Source organism: Phascolarctos cinereus, unplaced genomic scaffold (genome assembly GCF_003287225.1).
Source record: "Phascolarctos cinereus isolate Bilbo 61053 unplaced genomic scaffold, phaCin_HiC Scaffold_4;HRSCAF=312, whole genome shotgun sequence".
Classification (NCBI taxonomy): domain Eukaryota; kingdom Metazoa; phylum Chordata; class Mammalia; order Diprotodontia; family Phascolarctidae; genus Phascolarctos; species Phascolarctos cinereus.
Genome location: NW_027555847.1, coordinates 67,930,945 through 67,953,679, shown reverse-complemented (window position 1 = coordinate 67,953,679; position 22,735 = coordinate 67,930,945). Strand labels below are relative to the sequence as shown.

Genomic DNA, 22,735 nt, shown 5'->3' with positions numbered 1-22,735 from the left:
TCTAGGAGCTGCAAGTGAAAGATTTAAAAGAAAATGGGATCTCTTAGAAGAGAGGGAGAGAAAAATTTAGTGGTGGCTTTTTCAAGGAATTTGTGTAAGAAAGGGAGAAGAGATATAAGGCAATAAGTAGAGGGAACGACAGGTTCTATAGTGAAGAGGGGAGACCAGCAAGTTTGTCAGCTGCCTGGAAGGAACCTAAAAATAGGGAGAGATTTGAAGTTTAGAAAACCTGTAAGGGTAGAATTTTTAAAGAAGCTTTGGGGGGAGGGAATGGAATCTAAGGTACATACAAGAAAGTTGGAAAAGGATCACCTCTGCATCAGAGACCAAGGGAGTGTGGGAGGTATTGTCAAGTAGTTGTGAGGTGAGAGGAAAGGAGAAGAGGGAACTCAGGGGGAGTGGCCTTAATTTTCTCTGTAATGAATGTGGTAAGAGTCTCAGCTGAGAGGGTAGGGGGAGGCTAGAGGAAAGAAGAAGTTTGGAAAAGCCTTGGTAGTGAGTAGATAGAAAATCTCTTAGTGAGGAGGAAAAGTTTTATCTGGCTTGAAGTGAGGGCTCAGTTGAGATTAGATAACATAAATTTGAAGCTGTTCTTAAGCTTCCTCCAGAGCCTTTCAACCGAGGAGAGATAGAAGGTGGGAGCAATCCTAGGTAGTGGGACTTGGCAAGGCAGGCCCCAGAAAGAAGGAAGTACTTTAATATCCACAAGTGACACCAGTGACTCTGAAACCAATATGGACACTAGGAATGCAGACTGATCTTCTGTAAAGGTCCGTGCTATGCCACTAAGTCTCAGCTTCAGTCACCTTACTCAATCCAAGGCCACTATTATTGCTGTATACACCTAAGGTTCTCCTTCTCCCGTGATGGAATTCAAGGTATGTCAGGCATTACTCCCCCCATTTCCACTGGTAAAGACTTTTCACTGCCACTAAGCTCAATAGTTTTACTAGCTCCTTTCTACGAGTTCTAAAATTCTTAAATGACAGGAAGGAAACCAAAGGAAAAATGAACATGAAGGGAAGAAAGTGGAGGGAGGGGAGGGGTGGAGAAAGGATATGAAACCTGATTTTCTGCCTGAGTGTGAGAGGCAGAATTTGCACAAGTCCATACAGGCACCGAGCAATGTGTCAACCACACCCTCACAGAAGCAGAGGAAGGTGTTCTTCATGCAGTGGCTGGTCAAGGCACCTCCTGTAGCCTGTGGAGCAGAAGTGAGTCAGGCAGGACATTTTGTGCACATGGTCGCTGGTCTACGGTGTATTCTCCTTTGTTGTACCTGGCAATTTCATTCCTTCAAAATTGGCGGCCAAAATACCTCTGAAAAGGACGTGTTTTTGAAAGAATAAAAGATTATAACTCTCAGACTGAATTTGGACAGCGATCATATTTCAAAAGAAATTCCAAGTCCCTAGTAAGAATTTCCATTGCCTCTGAGTATCTGTGGGGTTTGTGTCTCTCACTCAGCCCTGTTGATCCACCGATTAAAGTACAGGGAAATCATGCTATTATTTTAAGACAACCCAGTCTAATCTTGAGAATGAAGCTTGCACCCTGAATTGTTTTGGGCCTTTTGTTTCTGTGATTAAAGGTCAAACACACTTTTCAGAGCTCATCTTCCCTACTGGGTGTGACAGTCCCTAAGCAATGAGTTTTTCTCAGGGACATACTTCTGCATTCTTCAAATTCTATTTTTGGCTGTCTTAAGTAATTAAAGAAGAAATGAAGCTCATATGTAGAAATAACCCTTTCCTCTCCCACTGCTTTAGGCCTTTGTCAGTTTAAGTAATGAATTCTCAGGCACTGAAACAACCACCAGAAGCCTTAAATAAACTCTGTCCTGATCGTAATTGGTCGTACTTAAAAAATCCCTTGGGTGTATTTCCTGGCTTAGCAGAAAATAATGTATTCCACTCAAATTTGCATTGGCCATTCTCATTTATCACTGTCATGTGTCAAGGTTTATTATATCCACTAATCCTAGTTGCCCTGAGGTGCAGCAAGAGCTCTTCAAGACAAATGAATGAAGAATGTCAGTCATAGCTGACTCTAAGTAGGCAGAGAGTCTGTGGTGTGATTTGAAAGGCCACCATAAGGCCCTACTTAGCCTATGATGACTACCCTGGACAGCACAGTATAGTGGAACTAGCCCTGAACTAAGTCAGAGAACTTCAGTTGAAAACCAGACTGCAGGCTTGGGCAAGTCACATCACCTCTATGAGACTTGGTCTCCTAATCTGTTAAATATGATTGGATCAGATCAAGGGTTCCCAACCTGGAGTCTTGGTTCAAAAGAATTTTTTTTTGGATGCCTGCATTTCAACATAATTGTTTTCTCTTGTAACCCGAAGTATTTTATTTTATTCATTTAACTGTGTTATTCTGAGAAGGGATACATAGGTCTCACCAAATTGTCAAAGGAGTCCATGACACACAAAAAAAAGCTTAAGAATTTCTAAACTAGGTGATTTCTAAGGTTCTTTTCAGTTCTAAATCCTTGATCCTAAGTGCCCCAAAAGTCACATCCTTTGAGTCAGCCCCTCAGTGACAACAAAGATGATTCCAGAGAGACAGTACTAGTCTAAGAAGCAAAGACCTAAGTTCTACCTCTGGATCTGGCCTTAATTAGTTATGTGAATTTGGATATGACAACTTCAGGGTGCCCATCCTTACAATGAAAGGGTTGAACCTCCCAATCCTAGAGCAGAACATCCAGCCAGCCACCTTTGACCTCTTTCTGCTACCTACCCTTTTCCCACAGAGTACCCCTTTCCCCCCACCACTCCTACCTTTCTCTTTTAGGCTCTGGGAACAATAAGTTAATACTAAGTGTTTCTGGAAAAGGTGTGAGAAGAGCCTGCCCTTACTCTACTCACCATCTCTGTGATTTCCCAGATCCAAACATCATTACCTGGCCACCACTTCCTTATCTGTATCATATGACCCTGTTAAAATGTGTAAGGACAGCTAGGTGGCACGGTGGATAGAGTGCCAGGCCTGGAGTCAGAAAGACTCACTCTCCTGAGTTCAAATCTAGCTTCAGACATTTATTAGCTGTGTGATCCTGGGTAAGTCACTTAATTCTGTTGCCTTGGTTTCCTTCAAATAAAATAAACTGGAGAAGGAAATGGCAAAACCACTCCATTATCCTTGTCAAGAAAACCTGAAATGGGGTCAAGAAGAGTCAGACAAGACTGAAAAATGACTGAACAAACATATTCACATGTAAACTTTTGCATTTGCCTAGTACCTAATATATACCATAGTAAGGGCTTAATAAATGTTTTTTCCTTCATTCTCATGTTTTCACCTCTGAAGTTCTATTCTATCTGGGAAAAGAATACAGATCTTCTCTCACTTTCCCCCTCAGCACATTAACTTAGACTGCTTCTTCAGACTGGTTAATTAGCACCTCAGAAGACACAAAGAACCTAACCATCAAAATTTATAGGCCTGTGAAAAAAATGTTCTAAATCATTATTGATTAGAGAAATGCAAATTAAAACAACCTTGAGATAGCATTTTACATCTACCAGACTGGCTAAAATGATTGAAAGGGAAAGTGACAAATGTTAGAGGGGATGTGGAAAAATTGGGACACTGATCGTTGGTGGAATTGTGAATTAATCCAACCATTTTGGAGAGCAATCTGGAATTGTGCCCAAAGAGTTACCAAACTACCTATAATGCTTTGAGCCAGCAATGCCATTACTAGGTTTATTTCCAAAGATGATTAGGGAAAAAAGAAAAGAACCTCTAAAGTGTTTATAGCAGCTCTCTTTGTGGTGGCAAAGAACTGGAAATTACAGGGATGCCCATCAATTGGGGAATAGCTGGACAGGTTTTGGTATAATTGTGATGGAATGCTACTGTGCTATAAGAAATGATGAACTCAATGATCTTAGAAAAATGTGGAAAGACTTGCATGAAATAATGAAGAGCAAAATGAACAGATACAGTAACAGCAATATTGTTTTAAGAACAACTTTGAATAAGTTATTTTAACTATTATAAATATCCAAATTACCTGTAAAGGGCATACAAAGTAAGACACTATCTGCAGCCAGATAAAGAACTGCTGAATAGAAGTATGTATAGAATAATTTTATGTATATATACTTATTTGTGTCTAATGGTAAATATGGTGGCACAGCAGTGTAGGAAAGAAAAAAAAGGAAAATAGAAATTTACATGATGATTTTTGTTGTAGATTTGAAAGGAATAGCAAGATGTGCACAGTAGATTTGCAGTTTCCTGTGTAACCATCTTTTTTTTTATTATACTATGTTATGGAAATGCTTGTTTTTGTTCCATAAGTTAAAATTAAAATAAATTTTAAAAAAGAAGAAAAAAATCAGGCAAAAATATCTACCCTGAGTGAGGAGGGTGACATTAAGGAAAGCAGGCCCAAGTGGGTAACTGCCGTAGGATTCTTGAAGCTGGGCAGTAGATAGAAGATAACTAGCTTGAGGTACTGCTTTAAAGGATGGAGCCCAGGGCAGTATCCCACTTGGGCCAAATCTCCCTAGTTTTGACTGGATGAACTAATTTAATTTTTACTTCCCTCCTTTATATACTCTACATTCCAGACAAATTGTAAAGTCTGTGTCTGTCTATCTCTCTAGTCTCTTTATCAGGAATTCCTTTCCTTTTTATACCCCTGCTCTCATCTCCATTTGCTTCTAGGATCATCTCAGTTTCATTTTCTCTACTAATCCCCCATCTCTGCTCAAGAAAGTAACATTGCCCTATTCATATTTCTCATTGCCTCCTTCATGCTTTTTTGTTCTCCTTTGTATCATAGCTATTTGTCTACATCTGCGTCTACCCCTACACCATCCACACACATTAAGTTGTAAGTTCCTTAGGATCAGAGCCTATACAGCTGTACCTGTATCCCCACTGATAAGCCAAGTATATCACATTTAGTAGTGCTTAATAACTGAGTGAAGTAATCAATAACTAAGTAATTAATTAATAAAAATTAAATAAATAAAAGGATAAATTAATAAATATCGAATTGAATAAATCAAGGAGCATAATTCAAATGCGCTATAGGTTCACTTGGAATAACTCAGAACTTTTTGGACAAAATCTTTGGTGGGGAGGGGAGAGCTGGCGGTGGTGGTGGTGGTCCTTCATTCTCGAAGAGGATCAATGCCATCATGAGGGTAATGTCTTGTGGGTGAATTGGATTTAAGTGAGACAGGGCTTTGAAAAGTTGTCCCTGAGCTCTTCTTGCTCTATGCTATTGAGGATTATTTTAGTAGAAACAATAGTAGAGTAACCATGAAGATAAACTTTACAGTGTGATTGAGAACTAACTCAAGTATCAATAGTCTCCAGCTATGGTTAAGCAACTTTGAAGAACTTGTTATATAATCTGCAATGGTTCCAAAGCGCTTTGTGGCTCAAATGTCTCTGGTTTATTCAACTCAAGTCTAAAAATACTTGTTAAATGTCATATTAATTTTGGATTGTTGAGAGACAAAGCTATCATAGGATCATAGATATCAAATTGGAAGGGAACTTAGGGGCCATCACATCCATCCCCTTGATTTTACAGATAAGGAAACTGAGACCCAGTGAGAGTAAATAACTTGTCCAAGATCACATAGGTAATAGAGCTGGGATTAGAACCCAGATTCTCTAACTCCAAATCCAGTACTCATTCCATTGTGCTCTACTGCCTGAAAGCAATAGGAAACCCTTAACCAAAACTGAGGGAATCTAAGCTAGAAGAGTTCTACTAATGATTCAATGAGAGTTTGACCAAGTCCCTAACTATTTGGCTGAGTAAGACTCTCAATCTCCCTAACAATAGCAAAACAACTCCAAGCATGCATTAAGCACCTAGACACTAAGAAGATGAAGACCAAAATAGCCAAAAACCAAAAAAAGAAAACCTGTCCCCAAGCAGGTTTATATTCTAATCTATTAATTGCATTAATAGATTAATGTAGTATAATCTATATTCATCTATGTTAGGCTTAAAGGGATTACAGCTTACCCAGTCTAACCACTTCGTTTTACAATGTGGGAAAAATGAGGTCCAGCAAAAGGCTAAGTGACTTAGTGCCCAAGGTCAAGTTGATAATAAAAGAACCAGGATGAGAAAGCTCTCCCAGAGTCCTTTCAACCACATCTACAGGGTTGTGTTTCACAACAATTTTTTTTTCCTTAAAGGGACTTAAGGATAGAGGAGTGGAGTTATCAATCAACTATCTGGAAGTAAGGATACTAAGTGGAATCACTTAAGGATGGGGGACCTATTGAATCTGTATTTTCACTAGAATGTGGCCCTTGACATCCCTCTACTCTGCCCATATTCTTCTTGGACCTACATAGAAGCTGCTATGAATAGCCTCAAATGCTGCAAGCTTCCAGTAAAAGCAATGTGCCCTATATATTTTACATTTTTGCTATTAATGTATTTTGGTATCTGGCTGCCATGCCTCATGCTACCACAAAGTTGGCAAGAACATAAGCAGTATTTTTTCTCTCCTTTTCAACCATATAACCATATTCAGCTCTTGTATGTTTATTCTGTCTGGTGATGTCTTTTCATTGTAGATGGTGAGGGGAAGCGGGAGGTTCATTTTTGTTTTATGTCCAAAGCCAAAGAAACAAGAGGAGCAGAATCACTTTCCCTGGAATGGTCCCTTCTGGGAAGATTTTGTAAAAGTGATGGGCATAAACTTCGAAGCCATTGCTTTGGAGGAAGCTGCATCTGCTAGAGAGTCCTGAGCAGCAAGCTGCCTCTTTGGAAGTGCTCCTCCTGCCAAATTTAGATTCTGTCAATCCAGGACACAGAGACGAGGGTGGGGAAGTATGAGGGGCAGAGGGGGAGGGGAAGGAGGAGAGAGAGAGTGAGAGAGAGAGAAAGAGAGAGAGAGAGAGAGAGAGAGAGAGAGAGAGAGAGAGAGAGAGAGAGAGAGAGAGAGAGAGAGAGAGAGAGAGAGAGAGAGAGAGAGAGAGAGAGAGGAGGGACAAAGGGAGAGACAGACAAAGAGAAAGGGTCGGGGAGGGAGAGAGAGAGAGACTTGGACAGTCCTTGGATCCTTTGACTGCTTTTTTCCCCCTTTGGTTGAGTTCTCTGGATGCCAGTTAATCCAAGACAGCTGGCATCTTAGGCAAGACTTAGTAGGACAAGTTAAAATCCTGGCAGCAGACACTCAGCACTTCATCTGCACCCACAAGGCATAAGGGGTCGTTTCAATGTGACCTTAAGCATTACAGCTCAGCCTGCCCTTCATTTATATACATGATCCATTTGCATCTTCCACAAGATAATGGATGGATCTTTGTTTTTTTCTTCTTGGCAACCCAATACAAACAGAACATCTCCTTTTGGGGTTGTGGGGATGGTGGTCATTATTTCTGATTAAAGATAAATTTATTCTTATCACGGGCGCAACCACAGATCCATATTTCAGTTATTTACTATAAGGCTGTCTATGGACCCAGCTGTTAGATACCAATATGTTTAATTAATAGTGTGTGCATCACGGCTGGTAGGTGTACTGCTTCAAGCTGGGAACTCATTGGCTCTCATTAGCTAAGCAGATTTGGGAAGTTGGGGCTCTTGGCTGGGATGCAGTCATGGAGAGTCCAGACACAGCAGGAAGTGGTATGTTCAGGGCAGTAGACTGTCCATGCTTTCCCTACTTGGTATTGAAGCAGTTGTACTTGCTGCTTTTCAAGTGGCTTAGTGTTCCTGAAGAGGAATTATGCTGGATCATGATAAAACTCATGAAAAGAAAGGTTTTTTGGCAGGAGTATGCAGGTATATATTTGATAACTGACTCTGGAGCAGGAGGTGGGGAGGGAATGTGCATGTGACACACTTTTAAGTTTAATTTGCATTGCTAACATTTTATCCATCACATTCTTAAATTTGAACAATCAATAAGATAATAAAGCAAGTCCTGATTATGCCATTTGGCAATTTCCAGGGTAGAAATGTTCACACTGGAAATGTAAAAATTGGCTCTCGTGAGCTGTTTTGACCTGGGTCTAGCCCATCTCTACTCTTTGGTGATCATCAGTGATTGTTCATGTAAAAAAAGTTCACTTAAGGCATTTTTATTATTTTTAAGGAATTATTTTTAATACTTGATCTATTCAAACAATTTCTATGCTGTCAAATGTCTTTTAAATATTTGGAAGCAATCAGGTAATTGAATTATTCAGTTTTCATTTGAATACTTAGTATTCTATAGATAAACAGTCAATACCTGTTAGATAATCTGAATTCAGATGATTGACCTTCTGATAATCCCAAATTAATATTATCTTTATTCCCAATTTTTCAAATGAGGAAATCAAAGAGAATACAAAAATATATTTTGTATAACTTCATATGCATGATGAGTATTATATTTCTTGTCTTCTCAATTGGTAGAGGAAGGGTGAAGGGAAACAGAAAAGGATCTTTCAAAGCTAAGAGCAAAGTGCAATGACTGATTGATTAGATATGAGCAATGAAGGAAAGAAAGCAATAGAAAATTGCTCTAAGATTTTAAACCAATGGGACTAGAGAAATGCTGATACCATTGACAGAGATAAGAAAATCAGGAGATAGTTTTGGGAGGGGGAAATGAAAATGAGTTCTCTTCTGAGTAGGTCAAGTTTAAAATGACGGCATTATAGAAGTAAAATTGATCATTTGTGCCAGCTAGAGATTGGGTGTTGGATCAGTACTGAAGAGACATAGACTTAGGAGTTGTGAGTTTTTGTTGTTGTTAAAGAATAAGAAACTGAGCTTTAATGGGATGAATTGCCACTAGTCTGGCTAAAGAAGAGAAAGAAAAAATTGTGAATGATACTGAAAAGGAATACTTAGGAAATGAGAAGGAGAAACAGAAGGGAGCCAAGGGGAGAAAGTTTGAAGGATGAAGGGCTTCTCAGTAGTGCCAAATCTTCATAATGTGAAGAACAATGAAAATTTAGAAAAAGTCATTGATACAATCATGAGAAAAAAATAAAGTTAATTCAGATATTATTTGTATTTTCCTCCAGCCAAAATGATTGATTATATGTTAATTTTTATGTGACTCAGTCATGATATCATACTAAGCCCTGAATGACAGAGCACCAGACTGAGAGTCAAGAGACCTGAATTTTAGTCCCAATTCTGCCACTGATTAGCATTTCAACCTTGGGTGAATTGCTTTACTTTTCTGTTCCTCAATTTCCTTCTCTGTAAAATGAGGAAATTACATTAATCTCAGACATACCTTCCAGTTCTAGATTGCTGTGATTCTATGACTCTCAACAAACTAGTTTCCTTCCTGTTAAATTGACATGTTTGATTTAGTTTTCAAGTGCTTCTTTTCTGTCTCAGTGCACATCTGGGAATGTCAGCCATAAAGAGTCATAGACCTTGGGAGCTGGAAGGAACCTTAAAGGTCAAGATCAGTTGTGAGGCAGTTAGTGGTCATAACGTGAATGTGAATGGGATGAGCTAGCCCATAGAATGAAAGAAGATAGCAGAATGAAATGGAAACCAGAATCCAGCAATATGTTGTGTACAAGAGACACACTTCGGACAGAAAGATACACACAGAATTAAAATGAGGGCCTGGAGCAGAGTCTAGTATGCTTCAGCTGAAGTGAAAAGGGCAGGGGTGGCCATCATGATTTCAGACAAAGCAAAAGCAAAAATAGACCTAATTGAAAGAAATAATCAGGGAAATTACATTTTGCTGAAAAGGTACCAAAGATAATGAAGTAATAGCAAAAAAAAAAAGATAGCAAATTCTCTGACAAAGGTCTCATTCCTCAAATATATACTGAGTATAGAACAAAGTCAAATTCATAAAAAATAAGATGCATTCCCCAATTGATGAATGATCAAAGGATATGAACAGCAACTTTCAGAAGAAAAAAAATAAAACTGTCTATAGTCATATTAAAAATGTTCTAAATCACTATTAATAAGATGGAGGCAAATTAAAACAATTCTGAGGTACCACTTCATACCTTTTAGAAATGACAAATGCTGGAGAGGATGAGGGAAAATAAGTACATTAATGAACTGTTGGTGGAATAATGAACTGGACCAACCATTCTATAAAGCAATTTGGAAATTACATAAAACCGTGTATACTTTGATCTAGCAGTACCACTACTAGGTCTGTACTCCAGAGATCAAAAGAAAAGAACCTACATATACAAAAATATTTATAGTAGCTCTTTTATGGTGGCAAAGAATTGGAAATTGAAGGGATGCTCTTGCGGCATATGATTGTGATGGAATAATATTGGCCATAACAAATGATGATGGAGTGATTTCAGAAAAAAATGGCAAGACCTATATGAACGGATGCAAAGTGAAGTAAGAACCAGAAGATCATTGTGCACAGTAACAACTTGGCTACTCCAATCAATATTATGATCCAAGACAATTTCAAAAGACTCATGGTGGAAAAAATGCTATCCACCTCCAGAGAAATAACTGATTAACTCTGAGAGCAAGTTGGAGTATAATTTTCTCACTATTTTTTTGTGATATTGCTATCATGAAAACATGTTTTGCATGATTTCACATATATAATTGATATATTACAGAGGGTAGGTGGGGGAGAAGAGGGAGAGAATTTGGAACTCAAAATTTTAAAAGAAAATAATGCTTAAAATAAATAAATAAAAAGATCACCTGTGAGGGAGCTAAGAGAAAATACATTGAGTGAACTGGAAAAGGTGAGCCATCCTCTATTAGGACTAAAAAGACCAAATCCCCAGCTGTGTTGATGGAAAAAAATGCTAAGAGGGCAGTCAAGCCTACTTCAGACTTTGAATGATCAGTGTTCATTTTTAAACTGGGAGCCCTACTGGTATAAAGCCTTCCTGGCACATTCATGCCTTCCCTGGATGAATCTATTGCTTACTTGCTCGCGCAGGCTCCTGCCCTTGGCATCTTCTGTGCTCTGCTCTTTGCCTACTTCCCAGACAAATACAGAGGACAGAATTTCAGGGCAGGGAGCAGCGTCCAATAATAATAGATAAACTGTGCTGAAATTGTTGCCCACAGTCTTTAAGGTCACTTTGCAGTTTTCAGCCCTGCTGGGGACCCTATTACCTAACTAGAGGTTAGAGGTGGGGATCAGGGTTATTGGAAAGGAGAAAAAAATGCAGGCTGGTTACATTTTCTTTAAGTCCTGAAGCATTCCTTCCATAACCAGCTTGTCGCCTGAGGCCTGAGGCCAGAGTGTGGTGTTTTTTTCACAGTGTCATTTTCAAGCTCACCAAGAAAAGTCGGCCTCTGGTCTCTCTGTGGCTGTGGAGGAGCGTTCTTTGTGTGGCCATGTCTCTGACCTAGTGCCTTACGACAGGAGGCATCATGATACCGCATAAGGCCAACCTTCAGGGAAGCTATATGATTGTGAGTGACTCACTTCGCTTCTCTGCACCTTGATTTCCTTCTCTGTAAAATGAGGATTTCATAAAAAGTGTTTGTTTTTTAAGGATCCTTTGTGCTCAAGCCTTCCTTGATTCTGGAAAGAACATGATCTGGAATAGAGTAAGCAAATCAGACTGATAACTTATGCTACTTTCTGAAATTCAATATGTCTCCAGTGACCGCAGCACATCCATATTCCACAAAACAAATGTGTAAACAGCTGTTGAATTATACAACAATAGCTAGAAGAGACCTTCAAAACCATGTGGTTTAACTTCCTCATTTGATAGATAGAGGAATCAGGGGTCAGAGATGTGAAATGATTTGGTAGCCATGGTCACACAAGTAGTGTATAGTTGCCTTCTACTTTATCTTTTAAAGTTTACAATTCTAAATCATACATTGGCCAACAAAATTGGCCTTTAGTTCCCTTGGAGACCCTGGAAAATATACTTGCTGGAATTTTTACATCTACAAAAGAGTCTTCCACTTTGTCTTGGATGATAGATCTATGTTGGTGCAGTAGGAAGGAGAGAGAGAAAGACAGAGACATAGAGAGTGACAGAGAGATAGAGACAGAGAGAACTTAATTAGCTTCTATGTTCCTTTCCTTGGTATCATTGGCAGATTACATAGAAAGTAGATGGACATTAAAGAGAGGCATACTGACTGACTACAAAGGAAATCATTCTCTCTTGCTGCTCCTTCTTGCGTGCCTAGGAAGCACTCCCTCTTTTCCTTCTGCCTCTTAAAATCTCCAGCTTCCTTCAAAGTCAGACTCGTGAGACCTGTCTTGACTTTCACCTGAAATGACCTGCTATTTAACCGGTATTTATTTTGTATAGGAGGGAACATGACATAGTGAATAAAGATGTAGCGTCCTCATCAGGAAGTTCTAGATTCAAGACCTGCTTCTGACACCAAGTGTCAGTATGATTCCAGGCAACTCACTTGGCGTCTTAGGGCCCCAGGCAATACTGAATGCCATAAGTAACAAAATAAATACCAATCTATATTGATGGAAAGAGTTTTCTTGTCAGTGATTGCCTCTACCAATGTAATCAAAAGTCTATTCCCCTTCAACAATATTCTGTATGTATTTATATGGGCTTGAGTTACCTCCCTTACTAGAATCTAAGCTCTCTGAGGGCAAGGACCAGTCCATTTTTTGACTTTGTGTTCCCAGAACCTAACACAGAGCCTAGCAGCACATCCTAGGGAATTAATTAGCACTCGGCTGATTGTTTTCTGTGCTTCTTTCCAATCAATTAGGAACAAATAAGATGATGTAAAATGCTTTCTAAACCTTAAAGCTCTATATACATGCTATTTATTATTTCTAATCCAATCCAACTCAGTTCGATTCCACAAATATTATTTAAGTGACTACTATGATTGAATAATTTGCTATTTTGAATGCAAGGGTGAAAAATGATACAATTCCTACCATTATGGGGCTTATGGCCTCACAGTGGAGCATAACACCTAGGAACAAATAAGCATGATACGAGGGCAAATGGGATAAGTGCATAGGAAGGATCTAGATGAAATGATGTGAGCAATTTGAGAGATCACCTTATCCTGGGGGGCTGGCATTTTCTGCTGGATGAAGTGACATCTGAGCTGTCTTCCTTCTAGATCTAAATTGAAGAAGAAAGAAAGATTTCAATTGACAGTAATTCAGAGAACACTCTTTCTAGGTATGGGAGTGCAAGAGGGGATTTGGGGAACACAAATAATATCATGGATCTATGAGCCCATGGAACAAGCTTAAGGAGAGGCTAGCAGTCCAGTTTGGCTGGAAGGTGTAGTATATTAAAGGAAGCCCTATAAATAAGACTGAAAAGGTAGGATCAGAGATTTTAGAGCTATAATAAACCTCAGGGATCATTTCTAATATGTTCATTTTACAAACAAGAAAATTGAGGCCTAGAAAGGTTAAGTGAACTGCCTGGCTAAATCTGACAACAAATTCAATGATCAAACTCTCTCTACCACAGCTGCCTTTTGTAGGTTGGAGCCAAACTGTGGAAATTTTTAAAAACTAGACTAGTGCTTATATTTTCACCTTTAAGCAATGGGGAACCAGTGAAGGTTTCTGAGCAAAGGAATGATGTGACCTATCTAGTTTATAAGGAAGATTATTTTTAGCAATTTTGTGAAGGATGGCTCTTGCAAGGGAAAGATTAGGGGGAATAGAAACCATCTGAGAGGCCATGATAATAATCCAAGCAAGTGATGATGAGGGAGGGCCTCAGCTAACATAATGGTAGTATAAAAAGAATGTAAAGGAGAGAGGGAATATATCCTATAAAGATATGACTTGGCAAAAGGCCTTGGCAGCTGACTGGATATGATGAATTGGAGTATGAAGAATACTACATGAATTGGAATTTGAGCTTAAGTGACTGAAAAAAGAGTAATATCATCAATAGAAATGGGGAAATTGAGATGAGCAACAGATTTTTTTTGAAGAAGACGAGTTCAGTTTTAGATACATTGAGTATGAGATGCTGACAAGACATCCAGGTAGAGATGTCCAGTAGTCTAGTTAGATTTGTGGGTATAGGTCTCAGAGGAGAACTCCAATTGAATATATAGATTCAGGAGCTATCATCAGAGGGGTTAATTGAAGTGATGGAAGTAGGTGAGATCACCAAATGAGTGAGTATAGAAAGAGAAGGAAGGAAGGCTGAGGACAGATGATATAATAAATAGGGATAAATGTAAATATTGACACAGGTCCAAAAAATCAATTGTACAGGTATAAGAAATGGGGAGGCTTTCTTGTGAAAAAAAAAAGAACCTTCACTGAGAAGAGAGGGATAATGAAATGACTATTTAATATGAGCCAATAAGTAACCTGGCAAAGAAAAATGCTAAGGTGATCCTAGGCTGCATTAACAAAAGCTAAGCGTCCAAAGCAAGCAAAGGGATAGTCTCCCTGTCTCTTGACCTGGTATGATCCCATCTACAATGTTATTCCCCACATTTTAGGGAGGAGATTTATGAACTGCAGCAAGTCTGAAGAAGTGTGACTGGAATAGTAAAGGGATAAGCAATAATAATAGGGATGCTTATCCTGGAGGAGAGAGAACTTTGGAAAGAGACCATAGTGGATTCCAGGAATGTAAATGGCTATTTTGTGGATTATTTACTTTGGACCTAGAAGCCAGAATAAAGAGCAATGGACAATAGCTACAGAAAAGCAGAAAAGCTTAGCTTGATAAGGGGAAATAATTCTAAATAAGAAGATGTGTCCACAAGTAGAAATGGCTGCCTTAGAACAAAGTAAGTTCCCCATCCATAAGATTGTAAGCTTTTTTTTTCTTTTTCTTTTTTTTTTTTGCTAGGCAATGGAATTAAGTGATACAGCTAGGAAGTCTGAGGCCAGATTTGAACTCAGGTCCTCCTGAATCTAGGACCAGTGCTCTATCCACTACACCACCTAGGTGACCCCTAAGATTGTAAGCTTCTTGAAGGTAGGGGCTGTCTTTTGCTCTTTTAGTATCTCTAGCACGTAGCACATATCTAGCACACAGAGGCATTTAATAAATGTTTACTGTTTGATTATGCAAGCAGAAATTGGATAATGATTTGTGTGTGCAGTTGTAGAAGTTTTCTTGCTCAAGTTAAACAGTAACTTCAGAGAAGTTACTTCAGAGAATCAGCAAGTCTATGAAAATTAAATAAGGAGTCCATCAAATGGTAATATATGTTCAGAGAGAGCATATGCTGGATTTGGCATTAGGGGACTAGGGTTCAAATCCCCACTTTGCCATTTATTACCCATGGGATCTTGGACAAGTCATCTAACCTTTCAAGAACTCAGTTTATCTGCAAAATGAAGGTGTTGGACCAAATGACCTTTGAAGTCCCCTTCTAAAAATCTGTGGTCCTGTGAACCATTCAATTGGGTCAAATCAACCGGAGCTGCTATAGTGAGAAAAGAAGCCCAGTCAGAGATTCGGGGAAAGTATTTCCATGCAGCATAAAGCTCTGGTTGGTGAAAGAATCTGTTTTACTTCCTCCAGCAGGTCATAACCTATGAGGCCTCAAGATTATCAAAACTATATCCTCCTTCAGTACTCTTTTTCCCAAGTGGAAAATTTCTGAAGATTAATAGCCTTAAAATATTAAACACAGATGAGTCAGAACACGACTGACTACAAAAAAAATCTTAAGAATTTTGGTGGGAGAATATATAGGAAAAGGTCAGGTCATGAAAGAAAATCTACCCAAGAAATGGCCCTGTGTCTGTTGATTATCCAATAACTCTTAAAATATTCATATTATATACATATTCCTAAGAGTTTGTGTACATGTACACACACAGGTGCTTGCACTGACCTGGTAATCTTTATATATTTGTCATACATTACCTGTCCTTTATAATTCTCATATCACTAAAAAGAAATAATTCATTTTTAAGATAGAGAAGAAAAATAAATAATGTAAACAAGATATAATAGAAATTTTAATATAACTGGATTTCAATAAGAATTTATTAAGCACCTGCTACGTGCAAGGCATTGTACTAAGCACTGGGGATACAATGACAAAAAGAATCCTTGCCCTCAAGGAGCTGACATTCTACAGAAGGAAAAGGGGAGTGCAGTATTTACACAGATTAAGTCAATACAAAATCATTTGAGAAATTATTAAAAACCACTGGCAATTGGAGGTGGGACCAGAAAGTCTCCAATGAATAAAAATAGAGATAAGATACGGGATTTTATTGATATAGGTGAGGCTTCCCTCTCTACCCATGCAGGTCATTAATTGATCTGTAAATGACAGGCTTAGAGGTTGATTGATTTGCTTAGGGTCACATAGCCAGTATGTGTTAGAGGCAACATTTAAAGCCAGGTCTTCCAGACATTCAGATTCTTTAACTACATCATGTTGCTTCTCCATAAGCGAAAATAATTTCCAAACATTTAAAAATTTATAAAGAAAATAGGCAACCAAAAAAGCAGAGAAGCTAAAGATGAAGGTGGGAGAAATGAAGATCCTGAGAATTCTGTGATCCTGTAGAAAAAAATGCTGAACTGGGAGCAAGTAGACTTGGATTCTCAGACATAGGGCCAAAGTGTTGTGTGAAAAGCACTGGATGTGGGGGTGGGAGATGACTGGGTTCAATTCTCACCTCTAAGATTTTATAGATACAGGTTCTAGGTTGTCATTAAGTAATCTGAGCTACAGTTTCCTCATTTGGAAAAGGTTATAATATTTGCACTACCCCAAAGGGTTGCTATGAGAGTCAAATAAAATACAGTATATGATGATACAGAAAACTTTAAAGCTACATATTGTCATCCATTGTGATTTTATTCCTGGTTCTGCCACTTACTAACTGTAGAACCTTGACCAACTCACTTCACTTGTTTGGGCACTCCATTTTTTCCTGAAGCTGAGAGATTCAGACGACATCTCTCAAATCCATTTCATGTCTAATGTTGAATGATATTAAATTGTAATTGTTCACAAGATAAGTGACAGATTAAGAAGAAAGCAGCCGACTTCTCTGTGCTATGATGCATGTCCTTAGATCCCACATTGTCATGAAAAATGAATTCTTTTCTTTTTGTAGCATTGTAAGCAGCCCAAAGAAATCTTCTGGGAGCCATTTGACAAAAGAAGAAGAAGAAGAAGAAGAAGAAGAAGAAGAAGAAGAAGAAGAAGAGGAAGAAGAAGAAGAAGAAGAAGAAGAAGAAGAAGAAGAAGAAGAAAACAAGCTTGTTTACCTCTTCCTGTTATCCTTCCCTTCCCTTGCCTGTTCACAACTGAATTGAATTGAATTAGAAGAGACGCAGCATACACACAAAAGATCATAAAACAAAGTAGTTTGTGACGTGTCATAAAGAAAGGTATGAATTTTATACTTAGTAAACAAGACTTCAGAGGAAGAAATCACTCTCAGTTGAAGTAATCATTCCATATACCCATAATCATGCAAATTACGTAACTAACCCATGGCATTCTCACTGGACTTGTGTACAGTTAGCTTTACTATAGGCAACAAACATAAAACATAGCACATAATAATAGTGTACATGACAATGGGGCATATAATAGACCAAAGACACAAGTCTCATCTAATGAATACTAAGCATCATTTGGAAATTTCATATCGTAAACACATACATTGGTCACGTGCAGAAGCATATAACAGATACATACTGGAGAGCAATAGCTCCTTCAAAACATTATTAAGTAGGCAGCTAGATGGCACAGTGGGTTGAGCTCTAGGCTTGGAATCAGAAACACCTGAGTTCATATCCCCAAAGGGCTAGAAAAAATGTGCATGCCTTTTGACCCAGCAACAGCACTTCTGGGACTATATCCCAAAGATATTATACAAATGGGAAAAGGGCCCACATGTACAAAAATATGTATAACAGCTCTTTTTGTGATGGCAAAGAATTAGAAATTGAGGGGATGCCCATCAATTGATGAATGGCTGAGCAAGTTGTGGTATGTGAATGTAATGGAATACTATTGTGCTATAAGAAATGATGAACAGGCTGACTTCAGAAAAACCTGGAAAGACTTGTATGGTCTGATGCTGAGTGAAGTGAGCAGAACCAGGAGAACATTGTACAATATAACAGCTGTGTGATGACTAATGTTGATAGACTTAGCTCTTCTCAGCAATGCAAGGATCTAAGACATCCCCAAAGGCTTCATGATGGAAAATGCTATCCACATCCAAAGAAACAATGATGGAGTTTGAATGCAGATCGAAGCATACTATTTGCTATTTTTTTTCTTCTATTGTGTTTTGTTTCCTCTTTCTGGTGGTTCCTACTATTGGTTCTAATTCTTCCTTACAACATCACTAATATGAAAATATGTTTCATAGGAATGTATATGTATAGTCTATATCAGATTGCATGCCATCTGGGGGGAGGGGAGAAGAGGGAGAAAAATTTAAAACTCAAAAGCTTATGGAAGTGATTCTTGATAAATCAAAATAAATTAATAAGAAAAAAAAAAGACCTGAGTTCAAATCTAACCTCAAGTACTTACTGGCTGGGATGTCCTTGGACAAGTCATTTAACCTCTGTTTGCCTCAGTTTCCTCATCTGTAAAAAGGGTGTAATAGTACTTACTTCCCAGGGTTGTTGTAAGGATCAAATGAGATATTTATAAAGTATTTGCACAGAGTCTGGCACATAGTACTATATAAATATTAGCTATTGTACATAACAAGGGCAGCTAGGTGGTGCAGTGGCTAGAGTGTTGGACCAAGAGGTAGGAAGACTCATCTTCCTGAGTTCAAATCTGGCCTCAGACACTTACTAGCTGTGTGACTCTGGGGAAGTCACTTGACCCTGTTTGCCTCGATTTCTTCATCTGTAAAATAAACTGAAGAAGGAAATGGAAAACCACTCCATTATCTCTGCCAAGAAAACCCCAAATGGGGTCATGAAGAGTCAGATATGACTGAGAGGACTAAACAGCAACAACATACAGCAAGGAAGCATAACACAGCAAGAAAAGCATTCTGCATAGCAAGACATAGGTCGTATATGATGCATAGCCTGTCATCTCAGAGCCCATGTAGTACAAGCTCCCCATTTTACGGAGAAGGAAACTAGAAACTGAAATTTCCTTATCTCTTTCCCAGAGAATTTAAGTGATTCACCCAGTCATACAGGTAATGAACATCAGAAGTAAGATCTGAACCTAGATCCTCTGACTCCAGAAAAAGACTCTTTCCATAGAATCATACTGGTTACATCAGGTCACCATTTTCTCCATCTTTCCTACATTGGGCCCAATGCCCAATCTATAATCTTGGTCACTGACCAAATCAACCTGGCACTTTGACAGTGACCTCCAGAGCTCATAGATGATGCAGGATGACTGCCAGCATCTACGAATTGACTAGCAAGCCAGGAATCTAGCCTTTTAGGAAGAGGAAGGGGAATTCCTGAGTCTGAGACTCAGTGTTACCTCTCTGGCCACCCCACATTTAAGACTTCGATGATCTTCCATCTAAAGAGAAAAGAAGCAATTCCTGGAGAACACCAGCTTTTGGAAGAAAAGTGAATCTCTGAATCCCACCTTCTGGTAAGAGTAAGAGGAATTCTTGGACACTGCAAGCTTCTTAAGGAGAGAAGATTTTTACACTTGACCTTAGCAAGGATATGATATTGGGGGAGGAGGAACCTGGAAATTGAGATATATTATCACCATGATAACTTAGATAGTCCAGGTACAATGACCCCCAAGTTCTTTTCCTTCCTCAGGGAAGTTCAAGTACTTAAAGAAGTACCATAGGGTGGGTGCTGACCCCCTGTGCAGAGCAGTCCCCAGCTCAGGCAGCCCAAGCTTCAGTCGTAGCCAGAGTCACAGCCGTAGTCACCCCATGATCTCCTCACCACCAACACGTCTCTTTCTAGCAAACTGACATTGGAATCTAAAGTGAATCTAAAAGAGAAAAGGGTCATCATAAGGGTGGATTTTAATATTCCCATGAAGAGCAAAGAGATAACCAAAAACTAGAGAATCAAGGCTGTTCATCCTAGCATCAATTACTGCTTGGATAATGGAACCAAGTCTGTTCTTCTGGTGAGCCACTTAGACCTACCTGACAAATCTCCTTGGAGCCTGTAACTATGGAGCTCAAATCCTTGCTGGGCAAAGATGTTCTGTTGCTGAAGGATTGTGTGGGTCCAGAATTGGAGGAAGCGTGTGCTAACTTTCCTAACTATTCTACCATTTGCTGGAGAATCTTTGCTTCCATGGAAAAGAAGGAAAAGGCAAAGGTGCTTCTGGGAACAAGATCAAAGCTGAGCCAGACAAAGTAGAAGCTTTCCAAGCAAGCCTCCCCAAGCTGGTGGATGTCTAGGTCAATGTTGTTTTTAGTACTGCTCATTGTACCCACAGTTCCATGGTGGAGTGAATCTGTCCCAGAAGGCACGTGGTTTCCTCATGGAAAAAAAAGCTGACATTTTTCCAAGGCCCTGGAGAGCCCAGAGAGGCTCTTCCTGGCCATGTTGGGCAGAGTTAAAGTTGCCAAAAAAAATCCAGTTGATCGACAATATGCTAGACAAAGTCAATGAGATGATCATTGGTGGTGGGATGGGTTTCATTTTCCTCAAGGTGCTCAGCAACATGGAGATCAGAAGTTCGCTTTTTGATGAAGAGGGGGCTAAGATTGTCAAAGACCTGATGGTCAAGGCTTAGAAGAATGGCATCAAGATCGCTTTGCCTGTTGACTTTGATACAGCAGACAGGTTTGATGAGAATGCCAAGACTGGCCAAACCACATCGGCTTCTGGCATCCCTACTGGAGGGATGGATTTGAACGGTGGCCCTGATAGCAGCAAGAAGTATGTGAAAGTTATAGCCCAGGCCAAACAGGTTGTGAGGAATGGACTTGGTAGAGTATTTGGGTAGGAAACCTTTGTTCAGGGAACCAAAGAGCTAATAAACAATGTGGTGGAGGCCACCAAGAAGGACTACATCACTATCATACTGCCACCACTGTGCCAAATGGAACACTGAGGACAAAGTCAGCCATGTGAGCACTGGGGGGTAGTGCCAGTCTAGAGCTGCTGGAGGGCAAAGTCCCACCCTGAGTAATGTCTAATAGGTGCCATTTTCCTGCCTGCTGGTTCCTGTGCACAGCTCTTCCAATGTGACACTGCAGTGCTCCTGTCCCTTTCCTTGGCATTAGGTGACTTTCTCCCTCAAGACTCAACCAGTGGCCAGAAGATGGGGCAATGAGAGCCCCAGAAGCAGTTCATCTCAACTTTGTGTTTCCTGGGTGTGCCTGTTGTCAGATCTCACTTGAACTTATTTAGTGTGTCTAAACCACTACTGTGATCTGTAGATTATGTGTGTGTGTGTGTATATATATATTCTACAGGTAAATATCTATGTGTATGTACAAATATATATATCCTTTACAAAAGAAGAAAAAAGCTAAAGCCACTGTTAGCCATACTCTCTTGAAATACTTTATGTTCAGCTTTGTCAGCAGCTATTTTTGTCATTACCTACACACAGTAGGGAAACAAGAAGAAACTCCAGTTTGGCTGGGGGATGGAGGGGAAGGTTGACCTATTAAATAAACATTTCATTAAAGTTTCAGCTCAAAAAAAAAAAGTACCATAATTCAAGAGGCTTCTGTGTGTCCCTAGAGTAAAACTGGGACTCCCCAGAAAGCCAGAGAATCAATCACCTCTGTAGCAAACCAAGTTCATTTCCCATCTGAAGGAAATCCAAACCACAAAGTGTTGCTATAAATACTAAAGATTACATAGATTTGTGAAGGGAAGGGATTGATCAACTAGAGGCTACTCTAAGTCCTTTCCGAATTTTCTGTGGGGAGAAATAAAAGCTTTTCTGTACCTGATAGCACTGTTACTTTGTTTACTTGTATGGGAGCTAGGGACCCTTTGACACACTTTTGTAGTAACCCAGATATTAGTTAAATTTCAGTAATGCTCTGAGTGTGGGCAAAAATGAACTGAAAAGAAGAGATTTTCGGAGCTATACGCAAGATAAGTCGTTGTCCATTTCATCCCAGAGACCCTGGTGCTGGGTTGTGGTTCCTAAACTACGGGCTTTCAGGGGATATCCCTTCTGAGATGAATCTACAATGTGATAGAACAAATCAAGTTTCTGAGTCGTAGGACAGCAGTTAGCACAATGCATGGCGCATAATAGGCGCTTAATAAATGTTTGTTGTTGACACTGTATAAACAGATCAATGCTAAAAGCAAGACAAACTCAATCATTTTAAAAAAATGAATTTAGAACTTTAAACCCTGACCTCTCCAGATGTCATTTCATTATTCCTTGTACTTAGAGTTTATTGCCAAAAATAGGGGAATGTTAGGCTTGCCGGAGCTTGGGCTATCACAGTCCTGATTTGTTTATCTCTAGTCCAGTATCTAACCATTCATCCGGTGAGGAATTAAGAAACTCAATTTGGACAATTCACGTAGGCTCTGGTTATTGAATTTTGCTTACCGAACCTATAAAAACACTGAAGCATCAACCAGGAAAGAAAGAAAGTCATCAGAGAACAATGAACTTGGGTTGAACAACTAGCTCAGACACTAGCTTTCCGACCTTGGGCAAATCACTTGACCTTTTTGATTGTCAGAATCCTCCTCAGTAAATTAAGAGTGCTGAACTAAATTGTATATAAAGTCTCTTCCAAATTAGACAAGCAGGAAAAGTGCAACTAGTTTGAAGATTTGTTGTGGGCAGGAATTATTCCATACTCCCCTTATTTGAACTCCCATAGTACCCAGCCAGGTCACCATTGTTCTTTCTTTCTAATGTTCATCCCAGCATCTACCAGAT

The 22,735-nt window shown here is 39.2% G+C and overlaps 1 pseudogene; it reads left to right on the top strand.

Annotated features, from left to right (window-relative positions):
- The first annotated feature begins 1,058 nt into the window (after positions 1–1,058).
- LOC110205027 (phosphoglycerate kinase 1 pseudogene) lies at positions 1,059–21,157 on the top strand (annotated as a pseudogene).
- The last annotated feature ends 1,578 nt before the right edge of the window (positions 21,158–22,735 follow it).